We start from the raw sequence: 21,772 nt of genomic DNA, 5'->3' as shown, positions 1-21,772 counted from the left end.
TACCAAGTCTCTGCTCTCCTCCGTGTGGTGGAGCTCCTTGCTGGCATGGCCTTCTCTTTGAAGGCGCAGGAAATCTAGTTTCTGGGGATGTAAAGCTATTAGGTTGTATCTTATACAATTTGATCGGAAGTTGGTTGACTGCTCTTCCTGTTACCTCATGCTGTGCTGATAAGTATTTAAATTTACTTTTATGTGCTGCCAGTTTTACATTCCCTGACACATCACACAAACTTAAGTGGTAACGGAAAAGGCATTATGGGCTCCAAATTCAGAACTAATACGCTATTTTTAAAGTTCTTCAACTCTCAGATTGGAGCAGCCTATTACCTCCTACTATCCACTCTTTAAGCAATACTGAGACAATAAATCTCACCTGCAAAGAGGCAAGGAGTAAAAATAACCAATATAAAGACTGAGGAAGGTCTTAAAAGTTTTAATAATTATTCATTCCACCATAAAGAGTTTTATATAAAATAATTTATCCATGCCTGTGTCACCCCCAGGAATGGAGAATTATACTATGTGTCTTCTCCAGTATCTCACAGATTTCTTTTTTATTTTTTAGGAGAGGGATTTATGCTCTGACAGGGAAATATGATAAAAATTCTCTCCTTCTCCAACCTGTTTTTTATTTAAATATCCAACTGTTTCAATCCAGATACTTTTCTCTAATCACAAGTTTTTCTTAATTCTCTGTAATATTCCAGGATTTCTGTAAACGATAGAATAATTTTTTTCACGGAATATATAAGGTTTATAAGAGGATGCTTTTGTGAAGGGCAGGGCAGGACTGTAGTCACTCAAAGAACAAAAGCCATATCATTGCTCAGTAAAAGAAAAGTATTCCTACTGTGCCCAGGCTCCATACTGACCTTGGCTTTCATTGTACTGATTCCTTTGCAAGTAATTGTAAGAATTCTGAGGGGCTAGACCTCTGTGATGCAATTCTAGCTTTCCCTAGTCCTGCAAGGTCTCCATCTTGATTTATTGCTAATCCTGACAATTTTCATTACAGATACTATTAGACCAAGAAAATTTTGCTTGAAACTTTAACCATTACTTGCCCTTTAAATTATATAACAATTTGGGGGAATTATATGCACAGCTACTCTAGAATAGGTAACACTCTAACCTCATTGGAATATAGTATTTATTTTGCAAAACTCTTGCTATTTAAATAAGTCAGAGGTGGCTTATGACCTGGGTATCACATACCTTTAGTTACACATGGGCTGCATGTATATTCATCTGTATATTCGTGTGTGTGTGTAAATGGGGGTATGTCTGACAAACTGACCTTATGTATGCCTCTCGCACTCTTCACCATGATTTTATACTACCATTTACACATTTCCTCTTTAGAGTCAGTGAGATTTCCTTGTCAGATTCGGGGACACAGGCTTGGCACTGTAGATGCAGGATGGCAGAGGCACTAAGGTGTACTTAACCAAACCTGGATGCGCTCATCTTTTACTTGACCCTTATTTCTTGTTTGGTGTGTAGCTTGGTTTTCTTCTATTATCGTTAGTTTTTAGTGAGCACTGTACAACCAGTTGCAAGAACCAAAAACTGTATCCAAGGAGGTAAAACGAAGCAGTAAGGATTGAGAAGTCGTGTGCATGTCACCGTGTCTTTGGGCATAGGGGTACCTCCAAAGCAAAAGAATAGTAAGCCTCCACTGAAGATTTCTCCTCTTCCTCCTCCTCCCTACTGAAGCAGATCTTCTGTAGTCCTGAGATTCCTATTAATTACTTGAGGCTAAAGAGATTCATTTTCAGTAAGCTAAGAAGTCCAGATGTGTCTTGGTAGAAGTTAGTAGGTGGCAAGAAAGTGAGTTTCAGTATTGAAAAGTGGTGGGCCAGGATTTGTGCTCCACTCTGTTGGCATATGAATTGCAGCTCATCATTCAAACAAAACCAATAATCCAACTTTTATATCCTTTGCTAGGTACAGTGAAAGTTTTATTACTCTGATTCTTTGATTCTTACTGGAAGAGGTCATGTGGTATAGCAGTAGAAGACTGCTGAGGTAGATGGAATGTGTGAGATGGAAACTAGTGTATTCACCAACACGCCATAAGGACCATACAGTACCCAAGGAAAGCAGCTGCAAAAATCAGACCATTATCTCCATAAACCATTCCGTAATATAAGGAATAATATTTAAATGTTCAGTTTAAGTTAGGAAAGGAATTTGGGCACTCAGTGTGGAATGAGGTTTATAAACTGTGGTATTCCTTAATTGAGGCAAACAGAATAACAAGAGATAGTTTGTTCCATCATAAAAATTGCTCTTCGTGAACAAGGAGAAAAAATCTAGTCACATTCTTGCTGTTTTGATTTAGCTTCTTCTACTCCACTTTTTTCCTATGGAACAGAGTACTTTTACAGAAAAGACAAATTGTTCCTAGGGAAGGTCTACACAGCCATAAAATCTAAGTAATAAATTTACTTTAAAACATCAGCTCCTAAAGTATGTTTGCATAGTAAAGTATGGACCAGGACAAAATCCAGGCTTAAACATTTTCTCCTTGTTATCACCTCGTTAAGCTCCCCACGGCTGAGCCATGCCTCCTACAGTCGCAGGTATGGTGCCACTAATTAAGAAGAAGGGGCTCATTACCAGTTCTCATTAACATCAATTGGAGTTTTAAAGCCAAATCCCCGGACTGAAAATTTACCTCCTTAATGTTCAACACAGGTGAAGGAATACAGTCATTTAAATGTGTGTACACGGGGTGGTGCAAATGTGCACTCCAAGGATGGGCGCGTTGCTCACTGCAGTCTGGTGCTAATACTGTTACTCTGTGAAAGGCAGGAAGAGCTTTGAAGAACAGTAGGACGGACTGGGGAACAGAAGCCGGGGATGGCAGAGAACTGAACGTCCACATTACCACCTGAATATGTGTCATCTCCTGTGAGAATAATTTGGAAATACAAAACTCAACAAATAGTTGCTTGACACAGTGCCTGGACAGTAAGTGCTCCACAAATATTATTTCAGTCAAAAAACGCAGAAATAAATGTTCCCCAGCTTTCAACCTGCTGACCCAGCATGTGTTTGAACACACCCTGGATTGTCTTCCTTTGTTGTCTTCTGTAATCGATGTCTTACAGATAGCACTATCCACTATTTTATTGTAGGAGTTAAATCATTTCAAAACATTTAATTTTGTGAAGAGTTAAAATGTGCTGATTGGTAGATTGGAAAGAGCTGTCCTGCAGTACTGAGGTTTGAGCCATGTGGAAATCAGACTTCTTGGAAAATAAAGTATCCATCCCTTGAATCAGAAAATAAAGTATCCGTCCCTTGAAAGTTCCCTCCTTCATAAATCCAGAGGGTAACCAGTTTTTAAACTAACTCTCTACCTTCCTTTATAATTTTTCTTCCTTCCCCCAATATAAACAATAGCCCTGAAATATCCATAAGACTAATGTTTCCCCCAAACTATACGTACATTAGAGAATTGTTTCTGATTTGATAGAATGGTGAGTTACATGACACATCCTTTTCAAAACTGTCCATATTTAACTCATATTAGTGGTGTGCACTATGACTAGGCGCTCCCCAAAAGCATAAGGACTTGGTCTCAGTTGGACATAAGTGTCAGATCCCCTCAGGATGTTACTCTCCATGGGTGTTCCAAGACCACAGACTGTTGCAGCTGGAAGTCACCATCGAAGTCATCTAATTTAATCCCCTCATTTACTTTTGAGTTCCAGAAAGTTGAGCTCACAAGCTGAGTACCCTACATAGAACTTTGGTGTCCTGATTCCTGTATTGGCCTGGCAACTTGAGACAGCCATCTGGAGCCACACTTTGCTATTTCACGCTATCTTCTTTGTCATTAGTGAGAGTAAGAGAAAGAAATAGTTTTATGGATAGATGGGAAGATCGCTTCTTATTACTCAAGATAGGCTTGCCTTACCACCTTAGAAGCATTAACTTTTCATCTTTTCCCTGCTTAAAGATTGAAAGACAGTGATAAAAGATGTATAAATGCATCATGGGATGAATAAATTGTGTGAGTTACAGAAGAGAAAATGAATGTGTTCGTGAAAGAGTGCACACATCAATCGGTGCCTGCATGGTGTTTGCACCGTGTGTCCAGGAGACACCTCGCCAATCAATCACCAAGAAGCTTCTTCCAGCATCCAGGAGGAAAAAAAGAGATAGCCCAGCACTTAAAGAGGTCGTTCGAGGGAGTCTCCTTGTTCCCAGTAGGGACAAAAGGGTAGAAGGGCAACAAAATGCCTTAAAAAGCCAGAAGTCAGAATTTAAAATTCTGACCATGTTCTGAACCAGTCTCACTTTACATTGATTCAAAAGCATTAATTAGTATCATTCGGTGCATCCCACTCTTATCTCAGCATAAGAGACTGATGTCCGATATAGCCTCTGCCTTCACAGACCTTAAAAACTAACGTTTATTCTTCAGCACTATGCTTAATTATAATCCGATGCTATCTCTTTCTTGAGCTTTAAACATCCAAACATTTGCTGAAAATATTTAAGTTTTATGAATCATTCATCAAATAATTATTGGTCTCTTGCAATAGCTGACACTTCGGATAGCTGCCACCTTGAAGTAGCTTCTGCACTGGCAAGGCGAATAAAGATAGTTTGTGAATAACTATGACACAAAAGAGAAAAGTATTACGTGACAGACCTGTATAGGCAACATTGTCTATTCCAGAATTTCCCAGGATACCTTAGAACCACAGAAATATGAAAAGGTTTGTCCAAATAATCTCATTACTGAGTGTCATACCTGAGAGCTGGCTCAGTTCTCAGTCATGTTGGCTAGAAAGTGCTGTAGCACTCTCACAGTTCATTAAAGCAGGCAGCATATTGAAATGTCACAATAAAATGTTGCCCAGTCGTCAGGAAGGCCCCACTCCCACCCAGTAAGGGGTTTTGTAAGCAGGGAGTAATTCTGGCCATGCGTCTTGACAGAGAGACTTCACCGCTTACTGGTCACTCATTCCATGCTGGGTTTTCAAATGCAGAAACTCTATGCATGGATTACTTAACCAGAGTGAAATTGCAGAGCCAAACTCAAGTGGCAAGCATATCAATTTCGACCCAAGAGAGCAACATCAGTCAAGATGGGCAGTATGAACTCTGTAGCATCGAGTTGAAATCAAGAACTTGGGAACTGAACAGAAGGGCTTGGATTCTGGCTTTGCTGTTTGTTCGCTACAGGACCAAAAGTTTTCCTTTCTCATCTGTAAAAAATTAACATGGATGTAAAAGATGATGATGATTGATGCTTTCATTTGTTTTACTTTTCTATTACTTTTAAAACAAAGAACAACCATTTCTTTGAAAATCTGCGCTCTTACCATACTTACTCTTATGGTACGCTACAGACTTGCTGTTGCTCCGCTGTCTTGTAAACTAGTTTGAGCTATGAATTTCTTAAATTCTCTTAGTGCCTAAACAGCACCAGACACATACGCATTATTTGAAAAGTGACTATTGGTTTGAATTTTATAGGTTATGACAAAGAGGCCAACAGAACCTAAGGCCATATGAACGATTTATAAATTCTAAGATACTTTAATTTCATCATTTAATGCTGTTAGTATGTAACAGCTGCACAGGGAGTTCCATTGAATCCCATTTTTACATAGCTGTCCCCCAGTATCCCTGGGAGCTTGGTTCCAGAATCCTCAATGGATATCCAAGCCCCTTGTATGTAACAGTGTGGTATTCGCATAAAACCTAAGTACATTTCTCCAATACACTTTGTACATTTCCATACAATTTATCATATCTAAGGTGTGAGGTAAATAGTTGTCATACCGCTATCATTTAGGGAATAGGACAAGAAGAAAAGTGTGTAAGTGTCCAGAATAGCACAGTTTTTTCCTAATATTTTTGATCCATTATTGGTTGAATCCCCAGATCAGACCCACAGATACTGAGGGCTAATTGCATGTCATTAAAATGATCCTTAGAAGCCCATTAGATAGATGGGGCTGGTGAGCAGAAAATGGCTACATTTTTAACTCAGGCCTGACTGCAGAGATCCATACCTCTCACTGTTCTTATTATATTTGCAACATTAATAGTCTTACAATGAATCCCTTCACAACTGTATTTTATTGGAAGGCTGGTATCCAGTAGTGAAACTCAGAGATGATTCAAGTATTTATGCTACTTATAAGTAGCATTGCATTTAAGTTTCCTGAAGGCTTTCTGAACCTATTAACTATTTACTTTCTGAATTCTCTGGACAATTTCTTCAGTAATGAGCAGACAGTAGAATTTGGATAAGCCATTTAATATGTCCCCATGAATTTGACAGAGTGCCTTGAGATGTCGGGGAAAGAGTACTAGTCATGAGGACACTGAAAAACAAAACAACCTCAGAGTACACGCGCATTAAAACCACGACTCCAGGTACTGATTATCAAAACTCATCACCCTGCACTAGTTTACAGCTGTACAGAAAGGAAGCCAAAGTTATAGATTACCTCTGTAATAGGTGTCAAGAGTAGATACCCAACTGTCTATAATACTTAAGGTTTTCTAACATCTGATCACAATATGGTGAATTCCTTTAGAGATTCATGGTTCAAATTATTATTCTTGTAACTATCCAAAATTAGTCATCTTACTTTTTGATGATATATATTGACCTAGAATTCGACTTTATAAAATGAAATCTTTTTTTCCTAAGTACTGTAATATTGACCTAATGTGCTTCATCTCATACATATATCGAGATGAAGAATAAAATGCAATGCCAGAATTCCACGTGGGCTTAAATAACCAGTGGATGAGAAAGCACTTAGTTTTTAGTTCTGTTTTGTCACTCTGTGAACTGAGTGCGTGGGCTGGCGTCCTCTCGGTATTCTATTGGTCGTGGGCTTTTTAAACTGAGAAAATGCATTACAAACTAAACTCTGACGGCACAGTCATTACTTTCTAAGTTGACTACCCTGCAGTAGCAAACTATTCTCCCATGGCCCAGACAACAAATCTACCACACAGTAGACAGCACCCTAGGAAAACCTCACTTTGCAAGCGGAGACCTTGTTTTATAGGAATTGAAATATTTGAGAAATAATTCTCCATTTTAAGAAGCTAAAATCTGGACAAGTAGAAGTTTTTACGATTTTTAAGTTTCAAAACATTGTATATTCTGGAGAACATTCACAGACTCAAAATGGAATTTTTGGTAGGAAAGGTTCTGTGAAATTGCAAGGCAGTCTGTTTTCTCTGGAGCCAACACAAATTGCGCAAAAGAGAAAACTCTCTTCCCATAGCTCCGCTACTCCACTATTTTTATTGGATTCTTTTTACCAACTGATTGACCCTTGCATGCATGTTAAGAAAACTCTGTCTTAGAATCAGGCTCTGAGATGAAAATTTGTGTGCAGATATTTATGGGGGCGGTGGGGAGTGGTGCACTCAGGACAAGAAAGGGAAGGAAGCCTGGCACAGTGTGGTCTACAACAAAAACTGTCCTACAGGGGAACTCTGTAGTAGACATACTGAAAAGTCCCCACCAAGGCAAGGGAACTGGGACTTCCTACCCCTGAAGTACACAGTCACCGGAAATCTCGCAGGCTCTCTTACTACCTGTGAGTCGAGTGGCTCAGGAGCCCAAGGGGACATGTTTGTCCCACCAACTAAGGGGGAGTTGAGTGCACAGAAATGGTAAGCACACTACCGGCACGGACATTGTCTCTACCAGGCTGCCTCCTAGATACCAGAGATGGAAGAAAAGCCTGACTTGCAATCCAGGTTTTCCTTTTTTTAATTTGAATGTCTGCATAAATAAGGTTTAAGCTTTATTGAATGAAGAAACGTGGAGCTCCTCTTTAGCCTGCCTCTGAATTTGGCTGACTGGCACATCCTTATTAGGCTGCACTCTCTGCCTGTTTTGACCACACCGCCTGCCTCTCTTCAGTCTCTAGGTGGCTTTTCTTGTTTCTCTGGAAACGTCTCACATTGTTTTCATTTACAACACAGGGCAAGATTTTTATGTGCTCATTTCTACTCCATCAGAGGCAAATCTACAGTCCTCAATTCTCTTGTTGAAACTGTGGCCCTTTGCAAGTGGTGTACAAATGAGGAACTTAATGTGAACACACAAAAACACTTATGATATCTATATGCTGTAACAGTTAGCTTCATTTTAAGTTTTTCATTAAAGAACCATTTTTATAATTTCTCCATAAAGCTGTAAAAATACCTGCAAAACATCAAAAATGCACTTTAAAATCCTGGACTGATGTGACACACCTTGTATGATTTACAACTAAGAATAAAAGGTTTAAATTCTATGACTTAGAACTTCTGAGCAATTTCAATAGGAACTTACTAGAAGGAGCCAGAAAGATTTAAAGATTTTCCCTTTCAGTCTGGGGGTGTAGTATGGGCAGGGCTCTGGGTTAGAGCCCTAGTATCCCACCACCACCCCCCCAAGAAAAAAAAGAAAAAAAGATTTTTTCCTTTAACCCCAATTAACTAGTGATGAGATTAACCTGGAAGGCGCAGTCCTGCATCCAGGAGTGCCTGGCCTTTCCATGCAACTAATTGATGTATCCTTCCCTATTTTTCTCTTATATTAAAATAAAAGCACAAATACACATATGCTAAAAAGTACACATAGTTCAGAAAGATCTAAAATAACAATATCCTTCTCCAATAACATGGGACATTGATGACTTGAAATCTTTAAGGTGTATGAGTGATTCACAAACTAAAGTTGACCTTGGAGTCTTCTCTGTAAATACGTCAAGTCTTTGGAACTGTGTTGACAGTCTCCTGTAATTCCTCTGTTTCAGAGGAAAGCCATGCAGTCTTCTCCTCCATAGAGAAGATCCAAAGGCAAGATGCACAGTATTCAGAGATAGCGAGGTCCAGGCAGCACCCCAGACCCCAATGGATTGAGTCATGGCTCCAGAGGGGCCCAGGTGTCATACAGAGACACTGCTCAGGAGCTCAGCTAAGTCCTTCCAGAATGCCTTGGGTCCTCCTGGCCAGCCACACATCCTTGGGGAAGAGAGTGTAAGGAGAGGAGGTAGGTATCCTCAAAGAGGTAGACTAGAAATGTTTCTGCTTCCTCTTGAAGGGCCAACAGGGCTGGGCTTGCCCACTGGTATCCACACCATGAATGAATTTGGTCCACATTTCTCTTGCCAGGTGGCTGAAGGGCAGCTTCCTTATCAAGAGGTGTGTGCTCTTCTGCAGCTTTCAGATGTCCCTAAGCCAGCTATGTCTCAACTGACTGGAAGTGCCTCAGGAGGAGCTCTGCCAGAGAGGTGCTGGGGTCCTAGGACAAGAGACCAGAGCTGGGAGCTGGGGCTTGGTCACAGTACTTGACTCTTAGCTGTTCAAGTCTCCTAGGTTTTCCTTGATATCAGTTAACAATATTTTGATCTCAAAATAAAGAAACACAATAGATCTCTCATCAGATGTTTCTTGATCTGGCGTTCATACAATGGCATCGGGTTCCACCTCTCAGCTCTGCTTCCTCTTGGTTTTCTCCATCCTGGTTGGACCTCCAAGCAGTTACAGTCTCTTTCCTCACTGTAATAGCAACGCAAGCATGACATACCCATACCACTAAATGCAAGTAGAAAGAGAGGACCCATATCCTAATTTTCCCAACAAAAATACTGAAATACTTGCATGAAAACAATTTAGATCACTTGCCCAATCCTGATTCAACTGATAAAGTCATAGAAACACAATGTGTTCGTTGGCTTGAATCTGTTATAGGTAATACCTAAGTCTGGCTTACGTCCATGAGTGAAGTCAGTATTATTAAAATGTCATGATCTAGACATTAGATAAGATTAGAAAGGAAGAAGAAGGTGCATGTTAGGAAAGAAATTAGCCACTAATCTTACCATAAATTTGTATTAATCATATTCTGAACCTAACTTCCCAGAAGTTGAGCCATAGTAGGTGAAGGAAGCATTGACCTACGCCATGTTACTTCATCTCCCTGTCCCTGTGAACAAATTTTTAAAGTGCTTACTAACAATCTCTCTTGGAACAAAGGTTTGTCATTAAATGCAATGTTTTAATTGTATGTCTCAGGAATTTCCTATATTCCAGATATGGGTTTAGGCAGAGGAAAGAGATTTGTTCCCACAGACATATGACTACTCAATAAATAATTAAGTGCCTACAATATACCAGCTACTCTTCCGTACAGAAGTAAGGTAGTAAACAAAACATAACGGGTGTCTGTTGTCAGCAGAGGGATACGTACAGTAATAAACAGGCAAACAAATAATCAAGATAGCGTTAGAAAATGAACCATACTGTGAAGAAAACAAAACAATGAGCTTGAGGCTGGGGAGGCAGCGAAGAGGGGTGTCTGAACTGATACTTGATGAATAAGAAGAAGCCAGCTAAAGATCTAGACACTGAAAGGCCATGGGAATAACAAGCACAAGTGCAAGGAGCTCACCCTGTTGGAGAGGAGAGCACGAAGGCTGGTGACTGGTGTGCCATGAGGGATGAGGGGAGCTGTGAGCACCTTCAGATCGGGCACTGGGTCAGACTCAGAGGAACAGTAGCATTCGATTGGAGGTGAACTTCCAATTCCTGCATCTTTACTCTCCACTTCTGTTCTTGGGACAAGGACCAGGGCCCTTTAAGTCACTGGAATATTCCATAAACTTGACAAAGGCTTGATGGTTTATTTTCCACAGCAGTAATTTCTTTTCTTGTTCATCTATTTTTATATTGAAGTTTCTTTACATTTTCTTAGTTTTATTTTTAATATATTTATTATACAAGCTTATAAAATTAATGAGTTAAAAAGTTATTTTAACAAAACCACTTCTGATGGTTTATATTTTTCCTCCTACTTAATAAAGCACCATAGCCACCTTTCTATATCTGTACATATGAAAACCCTTCATTCTTTTTAATGGTGGCATGAGTTCTTCACTGGTGGTTGTGTGATCATTTATTTCACCAATTGTCTACTGACAGATATCAGGCTATTTACAGTTCTTTACGATTGTAAGCGTTTTTGCAGCAGAACTTTCTTGTACACGTCTTTGCATTCTTGTTGAACTGTTTATGTAGAATACAGCATCCATCATGGAGCTGCTGAGTTCAAGTACGAGAGTTAGGATAAATATTGCTAGAGTGCCTGTGAAAATGTTGTAACACTGTCCTCCTATACTTGGCCAATACTGGAACCTGTCAATCTTTTTCAGCTTTGCAAATCTTACAGAGGAAAAATGTCACAGAAGTTCTTATTTTAGTTCTCTGCAGACGTGGATCATTCCCCTCACTCTTGGAATACTTTAACTTCAGGTTCTCTGTCAATCTCTGATAATCACAAATACCTCCCGAGGTAGACAAGGTCATCTTTCCAGTACTTGACCCAACAGTTCTTCATTCCTAGACAATAAGTTGCACTGTCATACATTCTACCTTGTGCAGTATCTTACTTCTCCACTCCCTCCTACTTCTCCACTCCCTGTGGTAATCTAATTACAGTGGAGCCTGTAATCACTACCCTACCACCTTTTACTGCTTCTTAGCCTCTTCTTGTTTCCTCTTTCTCTCTCCCTGGATGGACCTCCAGATGCGTGGTGCTGCTCACTCCTGGGCATTTACCACACCTTCCTTTTCCTCTCCCCTCCCTTGGTTGCACTCACCAACAAAACCCCAGCCCCAGTTAAAACCAGTTCACTGTTAACTCCCCACCTGCTGGACAACTAAGTATGGCAAAAAAAAAAACCCAAAAACAAAACAAAACAAAAAACAGTCACATTGACTGACCTCAGTGTAAATTCATGAGCATTTCCCTTAACCAAATACTTTGTGCTAACCCAGCAATCTTACCATATTCTGATCACTCTCTGACACTCTTTGATGACTGGTCGCATAATTTCCCTTTTCCTCCAGATGTCCAACACCCCCTCCTTCCTCTTCAGTCTCTGATGAATTCACCAAGATAATAGAAGCAACCAGAGGAAACTTCCACTCTCTCCACAACCACATTTAACATCTGGCCTACCTTCCTCCTGTCCCTGCAGACGAACTGTCTCTGCACTGCTTCACCGCTGATTTTCAGGCAAGGGAGCTTGGAGTCATAACTGAGGACTCTGACTGGAAAGTGAGTGCATCCGTGCACGTGTCAGGTCCGTTCTGTTCTCCTTGCATGCTGGCATCAGAGTGAGGGTGGTCTTAATAGTTCATGTTGCCATGGTGTAACCCAAGAAGATTGAAAGCCTTATCTAAATAGATAACAATTTAATCCAAGTTCAAATAAAATGGTGGGAATCTACACAGAATTTTTCCTTTAGAAAGTTATGTGATAAGAAGAAAATTGTTTTTAGGAAGTGTTTTAAAAGGGCTTTAAAAACTCACGGGTATTTATCACAATTATATCCTCAACTTGGAGATGTGGAAACTAAGGGTAAAAATAAGACATTGCCCATCATTGTCGAAACATGATAACCTGAAGCCCTGGTTTGCAGAGCCACCAAGCTTCATTTCGATTCTGGCCTGTTGGGGTAGGAAGGGACACAGAATAATCTCCATACACGATCGGATCCATCACAGGCACCAGGCAGCGGTCAGCAAAGCCAGGGCAACGTGCAGCCAAACTAATGAAACCCATAAAGGAAACCAGCTGTGCGATGCTGGATGGGGAAATAAAGTGAAGCCCAGAGAACTACTGCCTACAGACTCTCCTGGTACAGCAGGAGAGTGAAGGAAGGATTGTCAGAAATAGAATTCCCCACATCTGAGACACAACACAAACACTGTTGAGGCTGGGCACGTCTGCAGACACCGAAATCCCAGCTACTTGAGAGACAGACTGGAGGATAACAGTTCAAGGCCAGCCAGGCAAAGTTAGAGTGAGACTCTATCTGGGTAAAAACCCAAAAGCACAGGGACTAGAGGCATGGCTCAATTTGGTGGTCCTTGAGTTCAATTCCCGGTACCTCAACATATAAAAAGAAAAAAAGAACATTAGTATATGCTCAGCGTATATACACAATTTATTGATTATCTGGGAATCCAGGCAAGAAAAATCCAAGAGGAATACACCCACACTGTTTTGAAACTAGGGAGGTTGTATAGAATGGCTGTATTCAAGAATAAGATCTACCAAATGCATTCTGCTTCCACTGCAAGGGAAGAAAAGGACACACAGAAGATGCGGAATTCAAGCAGAAGATACTTTCAAAGAAAACACGCTTCAAAATTGGCATAAAGTTTTTGCAAATGCTTTGCACACTCCAGAAAATTGAGGAAACTTGGAAATAATAGATATGAGCTAAGACAAGGAATAAGATGAAAAAGAAGCTCACACAAAGAAAGAAAGAAATTGAGAGGAATAAAACACCCCAGAAAAAGTTAAATGTATTTAAAGGAAAACAACAAAGAAGAAACTCAGCAGTGTAGACGTCCCAGACAATGCAGAGGACAGGATTATTAAAAGTCACATGAAAACAAGAGCCCAGGAGAGTCAAGTGCTGAGAACAGCACAGCACACGTGCAGGGTGAGGCGCCAAGATAGGAAACAGAAGAACAGGATCCACCAACCTGCAGAGAAAAACCTCCGGGAGGGAAGGCAGGGACCCAGAAAACATGCCCGCCGACCAAAGGAGACAGCAGGCAGCCTGTCTGTCTCCATCAGGCTCTTTCTTCTGGAAACCCAAGCCCAGGAGTTTTCCCACAAACAAACTGAGATGTGTGGGCCTCGAAATCCTGAGGAGATGCATTAATTAGTAAACTGCTCATGAGAAGCAGGTGGCAGAGTCCGACAGAAGCGCCTTCTGAAGAAATGCCTGCCGAATCCAGGCCTTCCACCAGCTGAATGGCAGAATCCATGGAAAAAGTCGCCACTGCAGGAAGCCATCGTGCTAAACGATAAATGAGCAAGAGAAAGAAAAGGAAGGAGGCAGCAGAGGTAGGGCTTCAGGAACTTCTCAGAAGAAACAAAAATGAACCTTGGAAATATACCCTGTGAGAGGGGCCAGCCATGACTGTGCACACCTGTAATCCCAGCTGCTTGGGAGCTGAGGCGGGAGGATCACAAGATCAAAACCAGCCTGGACAACAGCAGGACCCTGTCTCAAAATTGAAAACAAAGTTCTGTAAAGGACTGGGGCCGTAGCTCAGTGGCAGAGCGTTTCCTCAGCATGCACAGCACCCTGAGCTTAATCTCCAGAACTGAAAAAAAAACAAACCCAAACTAAATCTGAGGACAGAAGATTAGACACTGCAAAAGCAAGAATGAGCAAACTGGAATATACAGATGATGTAATTAGCCAGAATGCAGCACAGCAAGACAACAGCATGGATATGAGACAGAGGATAAAAACTGAGTGAGAGAGAGAGACAGAGAGAGAGAGAGAGAGAGAGAGAGAGAGAGAGAGAGAACAGGGATGCGCTGAAGGAAAAGAGTAGGAGAATGATGTAAAAGCAGGTTTCAAAGAGGTCATCCCAGCCTGGTTCTTGTGGCTCACGCCTATAATCCCAGCTACACAGGAGGCTATAGGTTGGAGAGATCTCAGTTTGAGACTGGCCCCAAAGCCTCCCTAACCCCCCAAAAAAACCATGGGACCCTATTCAAAAAATAACTTTAAGTATGAAAGGGCTGGGGGAGTGGCTCAAGTGCTGGTAGAGTGCCAGCCTAGCAAACATGATGCCCTGAGTTCAAACCCCATCACTGTTTTAAAAAAATCATTCCAGAATTGAGGAAAAGACTGCTTATGCTGAACAAATAAGAAATCCATGGTTAGACTACAGTGTTTTAAACCCAGAAAAAGAGATGACAAGAAACCCTTACAATAAATTTTTGCCTATGAGAATATGTGCTGATAACCCTTCCGTAGATAATTTGCATATTTATCCTTTCTGCTTGGATCCCACTTGTAGGAGCTTATCCTAAGGAGATAATCGGACCAGAATGCTGCTGATCTCTGAATAATTCACAACAACACAGAGCACATATCATTTAGCTGTCCAATAGCGGAATGCAATAATAAGTCACAATGTAATCGTACCTTGGAGCTGTGCAGCACCAAAAAGCCAGTTATGTGTATCTATTCACATTCAGTTACAAAGACAGTCTCCCTTGCCAATGCAGGTAAGGCACTCGTGTGAAGTTGTGTGCACTTGTATGTTTATCAGTAAGCTGTCTTATGATTATTGCCCACTGTGGTTTCATATAAGTAATATATAATGAAATAACTTATTTCATATAGTATAAGACACCAGAATTTCAGAAAATTTTGCTTTCCTTCCTATACATATCTACACTGATTTTGCCTTTTAATAGCCACGTTGAACACACAAAATTCCCAGATTTCTTATGTCTTAGGACCATTTTCTTTTCATTCAATGTGAAAGCATTCTGATGGCACACCATTTGGGTTGGTATAGATCAGGCTTTCCATACAACTATAATTTTGTTATTTTTGTTTTATATTTGTTATATTTGTTTATATTTATATTTTTTAATGTATATAGGATTCATCTTCATTACCACTCACAGATATCAGGCAATAGTAAGTGAATTAATTTTGGTTATCTATGTGGGGAAAGTACAGTACAGAGAAATACATCAAGAGACCAAAGTATCTTAGCTTGAAAGTAAGAAAACAAAGAAGGAAAACCTACTCCCACCACCCAACACAAACACACCATCCACTCAGTGGTACCCTAAATACATAAGCTCTTCTTGATGTTTTGGTCATTTCTATAATACATTGCTTTTTATAAAGATACAAATAAGGCTGGTTAAAATTTCAAATAAAAAATGAGGGTAGTACAATTTTTCTAAGACATTAGATAAAACAAAAAAGTCAAGGTAGTTTGCTGACCTATCTTTCCTAGTGTTTAAGGAGAGTTGAATTTTACAATTGTGCCTCCTCTTGTTACATGATTAGTTTTAAAAATAAGTCATAGGGTAACACAGTCATGACATTGTCTAGATTGTTTACAAATACCATTCTCCAATAAAAACAACAAAGTCACCTTGAAGAGATGGCCTTGCATATAGCATGAGGATGACCCAGGATGAGCTGCAAGCTGTATCAGAAAGAAAGGAAGCATGGTGCTCGGTGACAACTGACAGGGATGTACCAAGTGTCTGTCAGAGGGGCCACCCTGAATAGGTCCCCAGTGTCCACAGTGGAAAGATTTTAGCAAAAAAAAACCCCAAGTACAAAATTGATACACTTGGGTTCATACTAGCAACACCAAAAGTTGACGAGGATGTAGAGCAAGAGAAACTCCTATTCACTGTTGGTGGGAGGGCAAAATGGTATGGCCACTTTGGAAGACAGTGTGGCAGCTCCTTACAAAACTTAATATATTGTTATCATTCAGCACAGCAATCGTGCTCTTTGCTATTACCCAAATGTGTTGAAGTTTATATTCACAATACAACATTAATGTTTATAGGCATTTTATTAATAATTGCTAATAAAAATTGGAGGTAACCAAGAGATCCTGCAATAGATGAATGGATAAACAGACTTGAATTCATCCAGCCAATGGAATATTACTCAACACTGTAAAGAGCTATCAAATCACATATTGCTAAGTAAAGAATAGCTAATCTGAAAACACTACATGCTGAATGATTCCAATAATTTGACAACTCAAAGAGGCAAAACTAGAGAATCAGCAAAAAGATAAGTGGCTGCCAAGATTTCCAGAAAAGAGGGAGGGAGGGACAAATAGGTAAAGCACAGGTTTTTTGTTTTGCTTTTTAAAGCAGTATAAAACTATTCTGTAAGATTCAGAGTGATGGGTTATTTGGCCACTGTACATTTGTCAAAACCCACAGAATGTTCAACACAGAGTGAATCCTAATAAACTGTAGAGTTCAGTAAATAACCACATACTCATATTGGATCATCGCTTGTAAAAAATCCTATATATTAATAGGATAATTAGGAGGTGGTCTTGGGGGGAACTGTGGAACTCTAGGTTTTTTTCCTCCATTTTTCTGTAATACAAAAAGTGCCACCCCAAGTAAACTTATTTTTTAAAAAGCAATCATATAAAAATTGTGTCATATAGGTACGTTATTTCAGAAAGGATAGTGAAATGTCAGTGGTTGTGGTGCTTCTGGACGCTCAGTGTAATCCTCTTTCTAATTTGCTCTATTTTGACATTTTTTGTAGAAGATGTGGAAAAAAGTCACTGAGAGTAATGTTAGGAAAACATTTCGCACAGTGAGGTCCAAATGAACCTATAGGACTTAACTCTCACTCCATATTGGATTTCTCATCCGATTCTGTAAAAATATGTAATTCAAACTGATTCAATTACTAATCTAAATTATGGAAGCCAGTTGGTCCCATCTTCAAAACCCCAGAGTTTAGACAAAATTGCCTTATTGTTTGAGAAATACAGCTGGACATTAACTGTGTGTTGCCGCACCAGAAAGGGATGTGAGCAGCAGGGAACAATATTGACGACATGTAGGAGAATCTGCACACCCAGTGCCCGGACTCTTGTCGGAGTTCTTGTTATGGCCTGGCACTGTTTTATTTACCAGCCCCAAATATATTTTTCATTACTCGCTACAACATGACAAAATTACAGTTTTGAATATGCATGTTTCTCCTTATGATGCTCAATACACGGAATGTTTGCTGTTTTCAGTCACTACACTGTTTAAAAATGGTGTGTTAAAAATAGTATGACATATTTGCATATTTATCTGTATTAAAAGCCTCATGAAACAGTTATTGCAGAGACACAGCTGTTGCTTTTAAACTATTTTTAAAGGAACTGTGTCTCTTCTCCTACATAAAATACATTCACTTTCAATCTGAGCCAAAGGAGTGACAGACTTATTCTCAGAGGAGGAAATTATACATTTTGAGTCACTGTGTCCAAATGATAAATTTTTAACCTAAAGTGATAAACTTGTTCCTTTGCCACATCAGATATCGTTCATTGTAAACAGAGAGTGATGCTGGGAACCCTACAAGTCATGACTCCACAGACTGCTTCGTCAGCCACCACAGAGCAGAACGGCCCACCCGCGACTTCAGGTAGCACTGTCTCTGCTAGTGACCCTTTCTTTTAAGAACGGGTTTCATATCTTCATTGAAGCTAATGGGAGCATCTTTCTTTTTTAATTACAAAGGAGACTTTTTGCCCCGAATGCCAGCTACTGCCATCTTACTAGCCACCAGTAGAGACCTAGACTGACGAACAAATCCATCAAATTTCATACTTTTTTTTCTAGAATTTCAGTACGGACTCTTTGCGTTTTAAGAAAACATATATGGTTCTTCATCTCAATGGTTATATCATGTTCAGTTGATTATCATATATTTAGTCTATGAATTACACTGCCTGTTTGTGTATTTTAAACCTTTTAAGCATAGTTGAGTCACAGATCTAACATTTCACAGTTCGGTTTCGTGTTTACTAAATGAGAGGGTCCTAAAAACAGAGGGTTGTCATATATTAAATGAAAAGTTTGCCACTCGCAGCATTAATCCTGTTAGAAAAAAAAATGTTTTCTGTCTAACTTAACCAGCAGGAGGTCTTTACTGCCCTGAGTACTAATTGATTAGGTTCTCATTAAGTTGAAAGTACACATGGCCGGCCGGAGCAGCCAATTAACAAATTGTCAGCCACGCTTATTTACATTGACTGAGCATAATGGTAGTTATTTGACTGTGAAGTCAGAGGTCGCCAAATCTTTTGTGCACTTTGCCCTCCAAAAGGGCAGCAGTCATTCAGACACCAAGATATATTCATAGCAAAGATTTAGCTTATTACTTATTGACTTAAATCACTCTTAGAAACAGGTGTTTCATTCTCTCTGGACAAAGAATATAGCATTTCTTTGTGAAATACTTGATGTTCCATTGAAATCCTGTGCCGACTGTGTCTGGGGATTTTTGCTCAACAAGCAGCTTGCACTTGAAACCCTGAATTGCTTTTTAAAGAGCAGACCAACCCAATGACTGTCCCTTTGCAATGTGGTCGTTCCTCCTGCCATGTGGCTTTGCTGAAATTGCAGCAATTGGGCACATGGGTGCTGAAATGACTCTAGAATCACATTTGACTTTCACCTTTACGAGAACACTGCTATGCCTTTTGAACACCTATTACTGACACTTGCTGTAGAACAAAGGCGAAAGCAGAATTGAAAGTCATTCATAAACCAGTAGTCTAAAATGTCTGTCTTTTTCCCAGTAATTTTTATAAAGCATTTCTACAAAGCACTGCGTACACTGTGTATGATTGTAGTATAACTAGCTGTATTTGCTAGCATTTCCTCTCAGATTTTTCTATGCATCCTCTTCTACTTAAATTTGACACCATTATCACTTACATTTTTACTATTTTTTCAATGTCAATGGTGATTCCATGAGCTACATTTTAGGGAGAAAATACTTTTGTTTAGCACAGCACTTTTGCAACTTGTGCCTTGAGGTCAAACTACAAACCCACAATTAGCCTAGATTCTTCCCTTCACACTCACCCAGAGTGAATGTGCACCCCATCAAAAGTCATCATCCATCAGTGGACACAGATGTCCTTCACTTCAGCTCAATGCTTGGCACATCTGAGTACTCAGTAAAAACTTACTCATTGAATAAGTGAATAAGCATAACTAGGTTTAGACTACATCTACTGATAAACTTCAATAGAATGGCAACTCGTAATGATTTAAGAACTAATTGCATTAGCCTTTTCACCAGGATTAAAATACTAACTCGTACTTTCTCAGACTATTCTAAGAAGAAATAAATTTTAAATTCTGCTGCATAACTAAACCAATAGCACTGAATGTGAAAATAGAATAGAGTTGAAGGAAAAAGTTACTACCATAATTCTTGAGCAATTATGATATCAAGTATATAAAGGAAACAGACCCATCTATATCAAAACATTTGCTTTGTTTGGAGACTCATCTGGTTTTCAGATGATTCAACATTGAAGAGTTACAGTTAATCTTTACACACTGTCCACCTAGTACAGAGCACTGTGCAAACATTACCTATTGTCCTAAGAACCATGTGATGTAGATATCATGATTATGTACTTTACACTTAAGAAAACTGACTTCACAGGGTAACTTGTCCAAAAGTATATACCCAGGTCTTACTGGCTCCAAGTTCCAACACTAACTGGCACACTAATCTGACTCTTAAGTTGCAGTCTCCTTTAAAATTTTGGAAAAGCTATTAGTGAACTGAAGATTCACTAAATATAGTATAGAAATATCTCAGCTCTGTGATACTGAGATGGTGGTGAGGACAAACATTAGAGCCAAAGATGGGGACATGGCAGGGAAATTAAAGGTGCTATGATGAAGTAAAGACTGCATGAGCTTTACCCCTCATGCTACAAACTGCTCTCTCCAGGTCTCTCGTGGGCTACCCAGGTCGCCCTGAGTGAGCTGCTTGACCTCTCCACATGCCAGTGTACTCATCATTGAAATGGATGTGGTAATAGTACCTAGTAGCGGATTTGTGAGGGTCAAAGAAGATATGCAGGTGAGATGCCTAGCCCAGTAATGGGCATATTGCAATAGCTCAGAGTGTTAGCTTTTGCTGAGGAAGATTTTTCCACCAAAATAAATGGTTCAGGTTATTTTTACTTCTTAGCCTTTGCTGGATCTGTGCAATGTGCAGAATATCAGAATGGCCATTCATTACTCGGACACCTGGATAAACATCTGATCATAAGGTGGGTTAAAGATATCTAAATATTTAAGTTTATTAGGGACTCTTGATTTTTGACAATCTCTGCCAAGTTGGCAAATGGCACAGAGCATCCTGTGCAGGATGAGCTCTTCCTGGTCCTTCCCAATGCTTCACAACATGCCATAAATGGTGAATTGCTACATAGGCTAGTGTTATGATTAATTCACAAACTAACTTCACATGGCTTCCTAATTTTGAACCCCAAGCCCCATGAGCCTATCTTAGTTTCATCATGTCAGAATTATGAATTTAGTGCTAAAGATCCCTTGGGACACAATTCTTTGATGTGCATCAGTCCTTTGTCTCATCTGCCCGGGTTCCAGCTCATGGATGAAAAGTCCTGAGATTAAAAAGGAGAGGAGCTCCCCATATCGCCCTGATCCAGGGCCCATGCCCCAGCAGATTGGGAAGAAGATAGTTTATGTTCATCCTCCTGTTTTATTTCTTATGTGCGAGTTAGGCCTATAAGGGAGATGATGCTACTGTATTGTGTCCTTACTGAAGTGCTAATTAAAGGTTACATAGGCAGAGAAAGAAGGAGCAAGGTGAACTCATGACACTGGAAGTGCGTTGACTTGTGCTTTGTCTACTAATTAAGAAGCATTTATTGAGCACCTGCTGTGTGCTCATAACTTAAATACTATGCTAGGTGTTGAGGATATCATCCTTGCTTCTTCAGGCATTTTCGCTCAAACTCAAGTAGAAATGTAATCCCAATTTACACTCTTCCATAAAATAGGGGTTGAACAGACCAAAGTGAAGTTTACTAGCCATGGGCATACATTGAGAAACCTTTAGAACATCAACTTAAATATCAATAATGAAAGCCAGCACTGTAAGATAGGTACAGTGGGGGGGTACTTCAGGGAGGGGGGAGAATGAATGAAGGAGATTAAGGTGACAGTATATGGTGGATGGACTTCATATTCTTACATGAAATAGAACAAAGAAACCTCTTGCGATTGCTCAAAGTGGGGCAGGGATGGGGTTGAGGCGGAGAGACCGGGGTGGGGGGTAATCTAACCAATGTACAATGTAAGTCTATCTGGAATTGTCACAATGAACCCCTCCTC

At 39.9% G+C, this 21,772-nt stretch overlaps 1 long non-coding RNA gene across 2 annotated transcripts; it reads left to right on the top strand.

Annotated features, from left to right (window-relative positions):
- Positions 1-10,099: 10,099 nt before the first annotated feature.
- Positions 10,100-21,524, top strand: LOC141420772 (uncharacterized). Of its 2 annotated transcripts, none has more exons than XR_012445384.1 (5): positions 10,100-12,109; positions 14,887-15,097; positions 17,916-18,023; positions 20,358-20,489; positions 20,601-21,524. It is a non-coding gene; the product is annotated as an uncharacterized lncRNA (long non-coding RNA). The 2 variants fall into 2 exon arrangements; XR_012445383.1 differs by having other exon boundaries at positions 10,100-12,134.
- Positions 21,525-21,772: the final 248 nt, after the last annotated feature.

Source organism: Castor canadensis, chromosome 2 (genome assembly GCF_047511655.1).
Source record: "Castor canadensis chromosome 2, mCasCan1.hap1v2, whole genome shotgun sequence".
Taxonomy (NCBI): domain Eukaryota; kingdom Metazoa; phylum Chordata; class Mammalia; order Rodentia; family Castoridae; genus Castor; species Castor canadensis.
The sequence above is the reverse complement of the archived record's forward strand: the minus strand, read 5'-3'. Positions and strand labels throughout refer to the sequence as shown.